This window comes from Amblyomma americanum, chromosome 6, assembly GCF_052857255.1.
Source record: "Amblyomma americanum isolate KBUSLIRL-KWMA chromosome 6, ASM5285725v1, whole genome shotgun sequence".
Classification (NCBI taxonomy): Eukaryota; Metazoa; Arthropoda; class Arachnida; order Ixodida; family Ixodidae; genus Amblyomma; species Amblyomma americanum.
Genome location: NC_135502.1, coordinates 67,818,606 through 67,834,559, shown reverse-complemented (window position 1 = coordinate 67,834,559; position 15,954 = coordinate 67,818,606).

The following is a 15,954-nucleotide window of genomic DNA, read 5'->3' as shown; positions in this document are numbered from 1 at the left end:
ACTGATCAAGCGCGGCATTGCTCTTTGTGAACAGCCGAAAATAAATATTTCTCGGGCAGAAACGTGTAGTGTTTACATATTTTTGCCATTGAAACGGCCAGAGGAAATTTTCTAATTATTTTGAATCTTTACAACGATTCGCCTTTTTTTAAATATCTGTATTATCGGCAAACCTGTATCCGCATTCCATCTTTAATGGGGCTGTCCTCGACTGCTCGAGACTCGTCTGGCTGTTCGTAGAAGCGTGCGCACAGAGCTGCTGAGACAATAAAGGCTGACTTACACTCTTCGCGAACGACACAGACAACCAAAAGCCTGGGGCAGGGTGAGCGCGTCGAGAAGGACGAAACCCGTGCGTAATGCTTTCCTCGTCTCCGCAGGTTTTGCAATGCGAACCCGTTCGCGAAGACTGCCCCCGCGAAGGAGCAGACAGCTGCCTCCCTGCGGGCATACGCGACGCGTCAAGCGCCTCGCCCAAGTCCTCTTCGATGGATCCGTCGCCGCGTTCTTTCCCCGGGCAGAGAGAGATATTCCTCTTCGCCACCTTTCCCGCTGCAACGCTCTCTCCCTTCCTTTGTTCCCATGCTCGGTAGCGTACGGGCGCGTCCGCGCGTGAGTGGTCGCCCTCTCTTCCTTGTATTTCTGCAGCTGCTGACAGGGGCGTCTGTGTCTGCGGTCGTCGGATGGAGAAGCGCGCTCGCCTCCCTTCGCCCTCGAAGGATGCCACCGCACTGCCACGGACGGAAGCCCCGCGGTGGCGATAAGCGAGCGACAGACAGCATCGATGCCGCGCGCGATGCGTGGGCGGGTGACGTCGCACGCCCAGTTGGCTTTCTCCCTGCGGCGCGCGGGTCGCGATTTTCACGCCCGCGCTATCGATGTCTTCGCGTGTCGAGAGCGCGTCACCGGGCAGAGAGAGACGCGCCGCAGTACCGCGCGCTCTGCCCTCACCCCCACCACCACCCCGCTCTGTCAACTTGCTCTCAGTCTTCTTCTCCGCGCTTACTCTTTCTGCCTTTATGCGGCGTTGTTCTTCCTGTGGTTGCTGCCGGTTCTGGCCCAAGTTTCCGCGCGGTATTTCTCTTATCGCCTTTGCCTTCACTGGCTGCGCGTTCGAAATGCATTCGAGAGGGGGGATCGAATATGCGATGTTTATATCTCGTATATGGAGGGCGCATTCCGTGTGGCGGAAAGATTCGATGTCTGAGTCCCACTGACTAGAAGTGTTGCTCACCATGACGATGACGGTGTGTACTTTAGATCTGGTTAGGTCTTGCTCTTGCAGCGTGAAAAGACTAAAAATACTCCGCAGCATCGTATCTCGTCGACATGGCAGGTATCTCCGTGCCGCGACCTGTTTCTCATTTTAACTCGTCCATCGCTCGCTACCTCGTTTGCTCATTCAATTATTCACTGACTGACGACTCACGTACTCACGTATTCACTCGCTGACTGAATAACTTATTCGCTGACTGAATGAGTCACGCACTGATTCGCTCGCTATCTCGCTGCCTCCTTCGCTCGCTCACTCACTCACTCACTCACTCACTCACTCACTCACTCACTCACTCACTCACTCACTCACTCACTCACTCACTCACTCACTCACTCACTCACTCACTCACTCACTCACTCATCCATTCATTTATTCATTCACTCACCCACCTATCCATTCATTTACTCATTCACTCACCCACCTATCCATTCATTCACTAAATCGCTCACCCTCCCGCTGATTCGGCTACTCATTCATTCACTCACTCATTAAGTCACTCGTTCACCCGCCCACGCACCCATTCATTCATTCATTCATTCATTCATTCATTCATTCATTCATTCATTCATTCATTCATTCATTAATTAATTAATTAATTAATTAATTCATTCATTCATTCATTCATTCATTCATTCATTCATTCATTCATTCCCTGATTCGCTCTCTATAGCTCTCTCCATTCATTCACACCCTCCCATTTACTCATTCACATGCACGGATGGACAAACATGCACGCACGGACACGGACATTGTATGTATTTGCATAGCTCATCCGAACGTCTGGCACACTACGCTCCCATTCCGACATGGCAGGCTGTCTAATACGGAAGGATACCAGTAACTCCAGTCGCATGCAAAGGTATACACAACGTGTTCAAAGTAATTGATTACCTGTAATAAACTATATATTCCTGATATGAATTATCCATAATGGAACTAAACATAAGTGAAGCTGGAATCCTTTCCCTCTACAAAATCTCTACTCCACGAAATCACTGGTCCCGATTCTGTATCAAGCGCGTTTTTATTCCGATACGTTGTCTGGGTGTCTAAATACCTGCATATAATTTACACAAGGTGTTACAACGACTCGTAAAACCTGATGATTGGCTCTGTGCCAAAATAATTACTGTACACTAGTCGGGTTCCAAGACTGAATTGAATAACTATCGACCATTATCGTTGACAAGCATCAGCTGCAAAGTACTGGAACACATTATCTTTAAAAACATCATCTCATATTTAGAAAATAATAACCTTATCTATGAAAAACAACACGATTTCAGAACAACACTTTTGACTGCAACACAGTTTGCCGAAATTTCTCATGACATCGCCAACACAATTAATGACGGCAATCAGAGAGATGCAGTATTTTTAAACTTCTCTAAAGCGTTAGATGTTGACCATTATGATGATCTTACAACAAAATTATTAGCGTTTGGTGTAGATTTTAACACAGTGTCATGGATTTCCACTGATTTACAGAATAGAAAACAATGTGTTAAAATAGGTGAACACGTTTCACAGAACCTGGATGTTTACTCAGGCGTACCCCAGGAAACCGTCCTTGCACCTCTTTTATTTCTGATCTACAGCAATGATATTAAATTCTGCGTCCCTTCTTCAATTCAACTCCGCCTTTTTGCTGACGATAATTAGAAGACCAAATTATCCTTAACGATTCCCTAAAGTAACACCAAGAACATCACATTCACTAATAGGAAGCAGCCTCTAAATTTTACATACACGCTTGGCAACCCACAGGTTAAGAAATGCGATCAGGTGAAGTATCTGGGATTCGCCCTAACAATCAACCTTAATTGGAAACTCTTCAACAAATCAATTTGTTCTAAAGCTGAAGGTAAACAAAGTTATTTACGGAGAAAACTACGTAACGCACCTGCTCTTATTAAACTGAGGGCATATAAAACACTTATCTGACCCACCTTGGAATATGCAGATCTGGTCTTGAGCCCCTATAAAAAATCGTTAACAAATTAGAAACGCAACCAGAAATTATTAGTACGGTTTGTTCAGTCAGATTACTCTAGATAAACTAGCGCTACCAATCTAGTGACTAGACTAGTTTTTGTACCTCCAGTATAACGGCCACTTTAACCTAACGAATTCACTATACTTGCGCCCTCCTTTCAAACACTCAACTGGAACAAATCACATTAAAATAGTTAGTCGGTCGGTTAACCGTCTAAACATCCACAAGTACTCCCTGTCTCCTGCTGCCATTTCCAATTGGAATAAATATCCACAAAATGCTGTATAGTGCACGTCCGCTGATTCGTTTATTAACTTAATTAAGAACTATGACTTTGATGTTTAATTGTCCCCCTTCATTTGTGTGTTCTGTGTTTTTAGACGAGAATGCATCCATTTTTTTGTGTGTATACATGCTGTCTTTACCACAAAAATGCGTGAACATTCCTGCATGGGCACGGAAACTTATGTATAATTCAATCACTATTTTTTTTTTTCTGTGATCGACTAGTGTGAATCAGCTACTTCATTACAAAAACAAAGCATTACCAACGGCAGAGCTTCAAGAACCTGAACTTTTCGGCAAACACTGATGCGAGCAGAGATGTTTTCTTTGTGACTGAGCGACGCTGGGCCGGCAGCAGAGAAGCATCGTACGCAATCATGTCCGGGCAACGACCGGTTAAGGGCCGTCTCCTATGGCAGCGCGTTTCCCAAGAAATAACATGTGGCCGATCTGTGGTTATTCGCCCGTCCTGCCAGATGGAGCCGCAACTTACCTCTAAATACTCTCAACTCGGCGGCTTCCACACAGAGAACTAAGATAGCAATATAGCCTAGCTGGCGCGAAAAGCAATGATTCTGTAGTAACCAGGATTACTGATAGAGTTCTTTGTAGTATCAGAAGGAAAAGTGTGAGGACTACGTGGGCTCCTGTTGTAAAAAACATAACAGCGCAGCAAAGACCAGGACAAAGAGGCAGGGTGTACTGAGGAACTAGTTGGTCACACATATAAACAAAAACGGAGCATATGGACGGGACGACCCGTCCTGTCTTCCGTCCTTCTTCGTCCCGTCCATATGCTACGTATTTGTTTAGAATATGTCTAACCCACTGGCCCCTCAGTATACTCTGCTAAATTTTTTTTTGTTTACAACAAAGAGAGTGACACAGCGTTAAATGTGTGTCTTTTCGTCTTTGCCTTTGTTGCAGTGTTATTTTTTTCCCAGTATATGCAACTGATTCCTTTACTGGTTCCTTTAGCCTTTATTGAAGACGCGCTTAACACGAGCATCTAAGTATTGCGCAACCACGAGCTGGTACTCAAGGTTTTAATACGTTACAATACCGCCTTTCTCTCCAGAATGTACATGGAGAGAGCCTTCAGTGTCGCTGCTGATCTCTTGACGAGGAAACGTGAGAAAATTAGCGACAACTTAGAAGAACAAATTATCGTGAAACTAGCGACGCGTGATGTGTACCAGACAGCACTTCAAGTGAGTCACACTATTTCATTATAGTCCGAGTATATTTTTGTTAGAGTAATAAAAGTTTGAACGAAAATAACGTTATACAATATTCTTTTTGTAATTAATCAGTTACTTTTTTGGGGGCTGTAATTGCCCCTGAAATAGTTACATTTCAGGTGTCGTAGTTTTAATTGTGATCAGTTACTTATTTTCTGTAACATGTACTATACATGCAGCATGATGAAGGCATGGCGCCAACTGCTCGAGACTTTTGGGGCCTAGATTTGTACTCTACATCACCATTTCAGCGACTTAGACCTCCGCCGGTTCCGGCATGTGGCAGTGCACACCACTGAATGATCATTTAATCAAAGCCTTAAAAGGGACACTGAGGACAAGTTGAAGTGTGCCTGTATCGACGAACTACGGCATTATAGCGACAGTTATAGCGACAAAGCGACCACGCTCAGTGAAAGCGCAGGTTTTATAAGCGAGAAAAAAGTGCTAAAAACGAAATGCGGGTGTGGCCATCATCGGTCGGTTTCGCAAGTAAACTGTATGCGTCGATACCAAATTTCGAGCTCGGATCCCAGATGCCACCATTCATTTCAGAACGGCGGCAACGAGGCCATCTCGGTGTAGACGTCACGAGTTTGCATTAAGTGACAGGAAAATTGCGAAATGAGTTTTATCTTTCATAAGTACAACTTTTGCTCCCGGACCTAGAAAGAAGAGAACCATTTTTTACTGAGGATAAGAATTCGATAGAGTTTTTCTTAGTGTTTCTTTAAGAAACCTCACGCAGAGCCTTCGGTGATCAGACTTATGGTAGTGGCTCAAGGACAGGCAAGCTGAACTCTTTGCAATAGTGGAGTTCCGAGAATAGTTGAGAAAGTTTTTTTTATTCTGGTGTACATATATTGTTTGGTAGACCCCCGCTCCATCCCTTTCTCTCCTCTTTCTTCTCCTTGCACAATTAACCTCTGCTGATTCCCTATTAGTAATTATTTTAATGCTAAATGTGCTATAAATGCTTAGCAAATAAAGCTTCTATAGTTTATAGATTGGCCCATCTAATGGGAGGTTGTATTAGTGAAGAAAATCGAGTTTGCTATTGCTTGAGTCTCTGTGGACGTCATACGTCATGCTTGAGTAGCTAATATTCCTTCAAGATTTCGAACACTTATACCAAGTGCTTAAACCTCATTCTCAAGCCAAGCAAAAAGCGCTGCTGATTGCGGAGAACCACAAGTGCATAGATTAGCCGAAATGAAAGGGGTTCCACATCCAACCATTAATTCTCTGCGTTATGGAACAAATTGGTCTTAATTTAGCCGGACGAATCATTCAAAGCCGAATAACTCGGCATGAATAGTGCGGCTTTCTGTGGTGGGGAGCAGCATTCCAGCGCGGCGACGCTGTGAGCATACGCAACGCGGCATAATTCGTGCGATGCTTTCGCAAGACGGCAACTCAAAAGAGGTGCCAGTTGCGCGTTACGCTAATCAAGCTTAATAATAGCGCAAGCAACGTTACCTTATTACGTATGCTATGAAAAGATGCGTGTACAGAGGCAACCCGACAGTCAATTTGTCTAACCTAACCCAGTTTTCATGACTGGTGGCAAAGTGCCATCACTGGTATGACATGTTGAAGCGCACCGCACTAATTATAGGAGCTTGGCGATCGTAATGCGTGGTTAGGCAACCAGCTTGACTGCGCTGTCGCTGCATTAACGACGTGCGCGTTTGAGAAGCGAAAGTTGTCGCACATCGTAATTTTTCGATGTCTCGCTAATCGAAGCCCTCGCAGTTTTTTTGTCTGTGCAAAAAATAGCGCGCTTCAACCATGACACTCTGTATTTGGAAAGTGGCGCGTAACTTCAAAGTGGCGTCTGCTTTCCATTTGAGATTACTTCCAAGCTAATACAGCCGGACGTGTCCATAAATAGAAAATATTTTAACCATTCATCGGTAGCCGTTTAAGCACTGAGTGCTCTTTCGCTAAGCGGCTTAATATGTATGCTAAAAGCATTTGGAGAGAAATTCAAAGCTAGAAATGTGCATTCACTGATTGCTCATGACGTGAAGATTAGTGGAACACATTTATGTATGCTTATAACATCACCTTCACGTCCTGTTACCACAACTTGTATCACTTTTCTTCATTTTTCACAGCCAGCTGCTGGTCTCATCATTATTTTACCCTCGTTTAAAGTGCCATCTTGTGCGCGTTTTCTAGGCGCGTGTAGTCTGTTAGCGAAAATTAGTGATCCCGCGTTGGCGGTTTCAAGATGCTCAGAACTTTTCAAGACGCACGCTTGGAGTCTTAAGAGTTCTGAGCCAAGTTTAAATATTTCTCTGCTGAAAACCGCTGGCATTCACATCTCACCTCGAGTTCAAACTACTCGTCTCGCTTCTGCCATGCTTTTTTTTTATTGGGGGGGGGGGGGGTGGAAGAGCCGAACATTAAGTTGGCCTAACAAAGTTCGCTCCTCAAATATTCGTCCGCTTTAGTTCCTGCGTATCATGTCCGCCACGAGACAATATCCAGTCATAACACATTATTATATTGCACTTATTGTTTTTCTAATTTTTTATTATTATTGTAGTTCTATCTACAAAGCTCTGTACTGTGCGAAAATGAGAGCATTAGGTTCGTAGCCGGTCATGGTGTTTAATTAAACAAACGAAAAAGCGCAAGCCTTATCGTGCATCAGCTGACGCACACTGTGGCCTGCGCGTGCATCGAGGCACCCTATCAAGCCCAAGCTGCTTCCGCCTGTACCAGAGATGCGTACCGTTTTGTCGTTATTCACTTTCGGGCTCTGAGCCACTTTGCCATGCTATCCGTAAGAGTAAGAACTTTTAAGTTCCACTGCTGAACTTAATCAAGCAGGCTTTCCCGTTCTGAAAGATAACAAGTCCTTTGCTCCTACTGCTCCTACTTTTTATCCTGTGCGTGTATCGAGATATCTTACAGAAGACGCTAATGTCATAATATTTTATTTATTTATGCATATAATTACATCGCCCATGGAGCATTATTCTAGGGGGATTATAAACATAGTAATATACAAAAGTCAAGGACAAAAAAAAGAACACCGAACACAACAAATAATACAAGATAGTTTAACTAATATAACGAAACTCATTGGAAGCATGCCTCAAGCAGAGCTGAGGAAAACATTGTAGCAGGAATATTGACAATTCTTTCAGGCAGACGATTCCATTCGCTTATCGTGAAAGGGAAAAATGAACGGGCAAAAACATTTGTGCGGCAAGCAATCTCTCTAATTTTTTTGGGTGATCAGTTCGAGAGGAAATATAATGTGGTGCCTTCAGGTAAACAGCTTCGCCTATTCCCGTGTCACTGTTATATACACTGTGTGAAAATTTCAGTCTCAAGAATTTTCTCTTTTGGGACAGGGGCTGCCGCCCTAGCTCGGTTTTAATGTTTGTTATGCTTTAGGCAAAGCCATAATTGTTAGTGACGAAACGTACAGCGCGGTTCTGAATTCGTTCTGGTTTGTTAATCAGGTTATGCGTACGTGCGTCCGAGATTGTGCATGCATATTCTAGAAAAGGCCGTATGTTAGTGAGATAGAACGCTTCCTTGAGGGTCAGGGGTGCAGTTTTAAAGTTTAGTTTAAAAAATTGAATACAGCGCTAGCTTTGTTACCCAAGTAGTCCACGTGCTTGCTCCATGAACAGTCAGACGAGAACTGTATGCCTAGATATTTGAAATTATCAACGAGGTTAAAGGAGTTGCCATTAATGTGGTATTGAGAGGGGACGGCTATTGTTTTCGCGTGAACTGTACATGACAGCACTTCTTTATACTCAGGTGCATTTTCCACCTATCACACCATGATGCCACGTAATTCAAATCATTCTGTAGAATGTCAACGTCAACAGCATGGCGGATGGATCTGTAAATTATACAGTCATCGGCGTACAGGCGTATATGAGACTAGATTCCCTCAGTAAGATCATTAATATAAATTAAAAAATGTAGCGGCCTCAAAACTGATTTTTGTGGCACACCCGATGTCACATCAACAGCTGAGGAGGGTCTGCCGTTAACTTCAACACATTGAGTTCTTTTTAATAGGTAATGCTGTAACCACTGGATAACAGAGGCGGGTAAACCAAGGACAGACATTTTGTGCAATAAGAGATGTGAAACGGTTTCAAATGCCTTTTCAAAGTAAAAAAATACGGAATAAACCTGAAGGCTTTTATCGTAGGAAACAAAGATGTCATTAGAAAATTCGCACAGTTGGGTGATGCATGAGAGTTTCGATCTAGAACCACGTTGGTATTGCGAGAAAAATATACTATTTTTTAGGTACTTCATTAAGGCGCTACACATTATGTGTTCAAATGATTTGCAACATACACTTGTCAGAGAGGTGGGGCGATATTTGATAGCCAATTGTTTGCTGGATGACTTATGAATGGATACTACATTCGCGAACTTCCAGTCTGATGGAAGTTCATTGTCCTGCAGCGACTTGTTATATAAAATGACAAGGGCAAAATGTACGATCGTGCTCAGTGTGGCTTGCAACGCACCAACAGGACGTTTTTGTGGTTTGCTTTATGTCTCTTCGGTGTGCCACGGTGCACTCTGTAGGAAGCCTTACACTTTCGGCTGGCGGCTGAATAGCCTCCCCCCACCTCCGCCTTGGTTTCCCAGTGCTTTGTGAATAAAGCTTTCACCGCAGTTTGCCAGTCGGATGCCTTACTGGGTGCGAGTTTACGAGATCGTGGAAAGCTGAGGGGCGTTCATTGAGCTATACAGGGTGACTCACCTTAGACTTTACACAATTGTTAAAAATAGGCTTTTTGAGATAGAAGAGCTGTTTTTTCGGCATAGCTTTGTCAGCGATGTAGTTAATCAGAATAGAGCTAAGGCATGCTAAATAGCAGGCTGGTTAACCAATATTGAATAATTAATTTTTTAACTATTATTGTTAGGCTCCTTAATTATTGAAAGGTGTGTGGCTTATCGTAGTTAATATTCATATCAGTTTTTAGAGTTTCAAAAACGCGGTCACCCTCGGCGCTGTGGCCCAATAAATTTTTGCCATATCGACGTGTTACATGCACTGGAGAGGTTGCTTTGCCTACAAACTTCTCGAAAGTTCGTATATTTTGGCGCGATGTAGCCAACATTTGTTGGGGCTACAGCGCCGAGGATAACCGCGTTTTAGAAATTCTTAAAACTGATATGGATATTACTTACGGTAGGCTACAATTCTCTCAATAGTTAAAGCCTAACAGTAATAATTAAAAAGTTAATTATTCAATATTGGCTGACCAATCTGCTAGTTACCACGTGTTAGCCATTTTCTGATTAACTGCATCGCTGACAATGCTATGCCGAAAAAAGTGCTCTTATAACTCAAAAAGCCTATTTTTAAAATTTGTGTAAACTCTTAGATGAAACGCCCAGTTTATGCTTCGTATGCTGCTATTTTTGAAATAAGTCCCGGAGTCGAAGAGTGTTACATTCAAATAAAGTTTGGAATATCCTTCTTCCTTAAAGCGCATCACTTTTTAATGAAGCCTCCGTGAGCGGCGATGTTCTTCTGACACCAGTGCCTTGCAATCTCTGCATGCATTCGTACCACACAATATAGTTTTGTTACTCTCTGACAACCTGCCAGCGTGCAGACGATAACAATGAAGAGAAAACTGCAATGTTTTCTTAGCTCTCTCATAACTGCTACTTTTCATGCCCGGGGATGTTATTTCACACCAGGTACGGGATCTTTCATGCTTACAGGAAAACTGAGAACACGTCCCTGTCGCGCTTCGTGAAGCGCTGCCGTCGACAGCCAGGGAGAGTCGGCAGCAAAGATACATGCACAATAAGCACAGGCGGCTGCTCTTTCTGCGCATGCGCCTCCCATTCTCACCGGCTCTCGGTGACAACTCTTCTCGAAGCTCAGCTGCCATGCGCTACCAGTTTCCCTTTAAGCGTGGAACAGCCTGTACACGCTTTCACGCTTTCATGCAAGCTTTCGTGCATGCTTTCATGCAAGTGAATGAGCCGCAGAGACTTCTTAGTCTTTGGATGACAGAAATTTCTGCAAACTCTTTCGTGCGTAAGAAAAAGGGCGGCCGCCTCCGCAAATTTTCCATCCTTACTGCGGAGCGTCACTCTAACGTCGAATTTTGGGCTATTGTATTTATTTTTCTGGGCTGAACTAAGGTATCCAGTAAATGAGACCTGCCAAGGCTGGATTGCGCAGCGACCTGTGCGCAAGCACTCACGCGGGGCTGCAGGGAAGGTTGGGTTTGTCAAGATTATGCGCTGCGGAGGAGAGACAAGTTGGAGTGTTGAAAGCGCTGGAAGGCAAAGGTCACCACGTGCAACTGATACACACGACAGAACAGAAAGTAATGCAAATGCTGAAGCAGACATTTCTAAGGAATAACGTGATGCAATGAACAAAGCCAACAAAAGCTGCAACAGTAAAAAATAGGAACGCGGAGCATTGTGTTTCCGAAGCAGCTGAAAAGGGACAAAAAGAATGCATCCTTAAGTTCAGAATCGGACGGTTGCATACGAGTTTCCTTCCAGAGGCGCCACGTTCCTCTTATTGCTACGCGTTGTGAAATAGTTCGACATTGAAATGTCCGGCGTTTCTTAATGGCGCTCTGACAAAAACGTGCGCGCCTCGATGGCGCAACACGTTCTGTATCTCGTTTCCAAGTGCTTAAGAGTGGCAATGTGGATTGAAATCCTGACAGGTTCAAGAAAACTTCGTGCTTTAAAAGAGCTGCCGAGTTTGAAAAAAACGAATCAGAACAAAGAAGACATCTTTATAATCTTAGAGCTCGCAGACGCGCCTCGTTATTTTAATGCTTCGTACTGCTGCTTTTGAATCTCGGGGACCGCCAAGTATTACTGGGGCACGTTAGTATTTCAGAATTTTGAGCGCTTCAATACCATATTTTTGCTATTCTCGCTTTAGCTATGGGATGAACGCAGATGGGAACAAATAGATCAAAATTAACCCTGATGACCACGTTTATTATGTACGCTTTCATGTTTTTGCCGGCGTCTTTGCTTGCTTCAGTCGCAATAGCAAATGAACTCCTGCAAATCTGTGCTTAAAGCGGATAGACTCATTGTTACGCAGAGACACCCACGGCTGCTTTGCCTACGCGGTCTCTTTCACGCCCTACGTTTGCTGGACACGGGTAATCTGGGCTTAAGCGGCCGATCGAAGGAAGAAGTCAAATGTGGACTGCGCAGGCAGGTGTATTGCGACATGAGGGTGTACACCTCTACACCATGCTCCTTATCTTCCACTCATGCGACACTGGTCGACACAAGTGGCGTGGATTAGGACAGGCCGTTGTGAGCAGCTTGAAGCGCTTCTTAGTATGTGTAAGAATATGAAAGTTACTACGGTGTGACAGCCAGAAAATATTAGGTCAGTTAACGAGCGTCGGTCTCGGATTTACCGCAAGAAAGCCCGGTAGAGGCCGTTGATGTGTCTTTCGTGGAGTCACAGTATAGGGAAGAAACAATCTCTGGCTGCCTTGTGATGGTTATTACCTGGTAAGAAAAGAGACTACATATGTCGCACCGAGGGACAGTTATCGCAGTGCATGAAGCAAAAATTGGTCGCACTCTAGTAGATGCGAGCAGTATTTGCTTAGCAACCCTTTGCGTGCTGTTCATTGACCATCAAAGAGCTACGCAGTATAGCGAATGAGACTTTCGGGAAACGCAGAGATGCAGGCAAACCGTGACGGAGCTGATTGAACTTTCGAGGTGCGCAAAGCAGTACTGGAAAAGAATAAAGAGACGGTAGTGTGACGTGATCTTCTGCGCTGTTTCAGTTGAAGTTTAGTTGTGTCGTTAAGGTATTGGCAGTTTGCCCGCTGATGGTTAGCGGCGCTGTTCGGAATGAATGAAGCGCTGAATCAGAAATAACTTTCAATATTCGTGCCAGATGAAGCTCTAACATAGAAGAATTTTAAAAAGTGCGTAGCGCGGTTTCTAAAAATTGGAGAGAAAATCGCATTTAAGAACTAAGACATATAACACGTTCCTATTTTTCTCTTCCTCCAACAAACTGAGGTATTCCTTAAGCACGGCAGCAGCCGACAAAACGTTCAACGTTGGCGTTCAATAATACGTCCAGATTACATAACGGTGTCAGATAGGTGTACCTTAGGATACCTTAGACCATTTATTCTTACATCCTTAAACCGAACGTCCTCGGCAACTCTCCTTTAAAGCATGGTCGAAACAAGCATAAGTCATAAAGGCTGATCCTTTCAATAATGCCGGTTAAATGTGTGCTAGGCCTCCGCCTTTAGTGCCATCAATCACCATCAAATGTGCACGTTGGGCGAGAAAACCCCGTGAGACTCGTTAAGATAAACAGACCAAAAGACGGGGAGTGGGTTGGAGATGATGATGGGGGTGGTTAGGGGAAAGCGAATTCTCCCACGGTGCAGCGTTTGGCGAAATCTCGGCCCACGGCGGCGGCTTCCCCAATCCGTTCCTCCGCCATTGCCGAAGGCGCCTGTTGTCTGCGAGCTCCGGCGTGCCTGCCAGTGCGCTCGACTTTGCGAGCGTACGCGCAGCCGCAATCACTCATTGTGCACCCGAAGTGGCGCCGAGCTGGCAAGGAGCTCCTCCGGTCTTAAAGTCAGCTGCTCGCGATCGATTGGATAATGCCTGCGATAGAGGAGCTTGAACGCGCCGCCAGCCTTGCACGCACTATACCCGGGTGCGCCGGCGTGCCGGAAGGGGCGGGGGTGGGCGGGGGGAGTGTCGAGGAGGGCGGAAGCAGCAGCGTAGGATCCTGCCGCTGCTGCTGTCAGTTGCCTGGCGTTCATTGCGCTCCGCGTGTTCGGTGCAGCATCGGCGGAGACGGCAGTAAGAGTGTGCCGGGGCAAGTTCCAAATCGACTTTGCTGAGTGTAATAGACACGCCTCACTGGCTGTTTGTATTGTGAGGGTCACCTAGGAGGAGACTGCGGCCACATTTATTAGAGGACCTGACGATGTAGCGATCGGTGGAGCGGAGGCAGTAGCGTCCGGCTGAGGCAAAGGTCCCCCGCATCCTGCCCTGCGCGAGCCCTCCGCTTCATCGTCCTTGCCTGTGCTTAGGCGGTGACATTACAGTATGTTGCTGTCCGCCTCAGGAATCTGTGCGGCACGCAGAAAGGGACTGCGGTTAGCAGACGTCTTTCTACCTCCTACTTCGCCATCAAGAAATGCGCAATCTCTAGCATGCGTTACGAAATTTAAATTCTTATTAACACTGTAGTGTTAGAGGCCCCCCAGGACGAAAAATCCGGTGGTGTCACGAAATTCTCATTGGTCGGCAGGGCTGTTACGTCACGAACACATGACCTCGCGCGGGTAATTCAAACATCCCAAAACTATGACAAGTACAGCAGTGATGACGTCACTACACAATTTCTAATTGGTCTACAAGGTCGTGATGTCATCCCACCGCCATTACGTAGTGCTTCTGAAGAAAGAAAAGCAATTGCGCTGAAAAAAAGTGGTTGAGCTCTTTATTCCCCTCTTTCTAATGCACCGTTGCTTACGTGTGTGGTATTATGATGTAGTGATGTGCCCTGTGTTGCGTCTTTTTTCGTGCTTGGTTTAAGCGTATCGTATTATGCATTGTGTTGATTTGTGAATGTTTTATTCATGGTTTGTACAAAGTTCATGTACATGGAACATTGCTTCGACCACTGAGGAACTCTCGTTCAGTGCGGAAGTAAAGGGATTTATGCGACCACCTCATATCGCATAGCAACACTACAGCATTGCACTCTTAAAGCTACTCATGCATCCCCAAAAATTTTCTGGTACGTCCTGCGTTTTTAGCGAAATTCCCCCTTCAGCTCAAAGCTGTCTAAATCCAGAGAGAGCATTTTTTCTATTCAGCTACGTATATTTCATGAACTCGTATCTTATTGTGGCTACGATTTGTAATGGGCGTAGCATATACTCATTCTGCGCGAAGCAAATGTTGCACCAAATTTTTGCTTACATTGCAGCTGACAGTAAGAAAGCTTAATTATCGTTAGGACTTAGAGCTCATGCGCTACCTCCGAGAAACTGCAAATAAATTCGGACGAGCTGCTGGATTTTGCAGATGCTCCTTTAACCCGACAAGGAATCAACTCACAAGCTGTCAAAGGACGGCAGTCCTTACGAGATACAGCATACAGACACACTTAGCGCCGAGCCTTTCTGGCTGAGGTCCTCTAGATTACTTTAAAAATAAAAAAAACGATATTTTCTGGTTTAAACAGACGAGCGGTTCAAGCAAGAACCTGTGACAGCAACACAGCCACGCGCACTATCGAAATGCAGTGGGGATTGTGAAAAGGTACGGAAAACCGATACTACTACGTTCTGCTGACTAGGTTGTGCTAGTTAGTGGTGTCCTGTTTGTATGTACCCTCTATTTTTTACTCACAAACCCTTGTTCTTACTTTCTTTTCCCACCCCCTTTTTGCTCTTTGCCAGTCTATGCCCATGCAATTTTACGCCTCTGTGCCATCTAGTGATCCCATTCTCAAAGTCCTATAGAAGTTTTTCCTTTCCAGGCTACACTAATCTGACCCTCAGCGCAGACTGAACGCGGCTGAAACTTTGGGCTTGCTTAGAGCAACCGGCGCATTTACACTCCTGCAACTCAACACTCTTCTCCAGAATCAGGAGTTAAGTAGCAGGGAGAAGGTTTGCCAATACGCATGCAAACTATAAATACACGGATAATCCTTCTTGCCTTGTCCGTGTCGTAACAGTGGAGACAGGGCTTGTAACTGTATTGAAACCGGCTTATAAAGAAACAAATAGAGCACAAAAAAGTGGTAGGGTTTTAACGTAGTTGAACCGAGTAGACGTGTGCAAGCGTGTGTTTAGCCTCGTTGGCTCATGGTTATGCTTTGCTGGGTCGTATGGAACGTCTGGCGACGATATTAGACTCAAGGTATGCCCTGATCGAGGTTAAACTGTTCTGTTCGGTTCGCGCGGTTAATTGAAGTTGATGAAGATGACTATGTGCAATGCACAGTGCGAGGCTGTGTTGCAGTTTAATTCGAGGGGTGATTTGCTGCGGCGCTAGCATCGTGCTCTCGTACAGTGGCAGCGAAGCTGATCTGTTCGCGCCGCCCGGGGTTCGAAATCCAGTTGGGGCAATATTTGATTTCT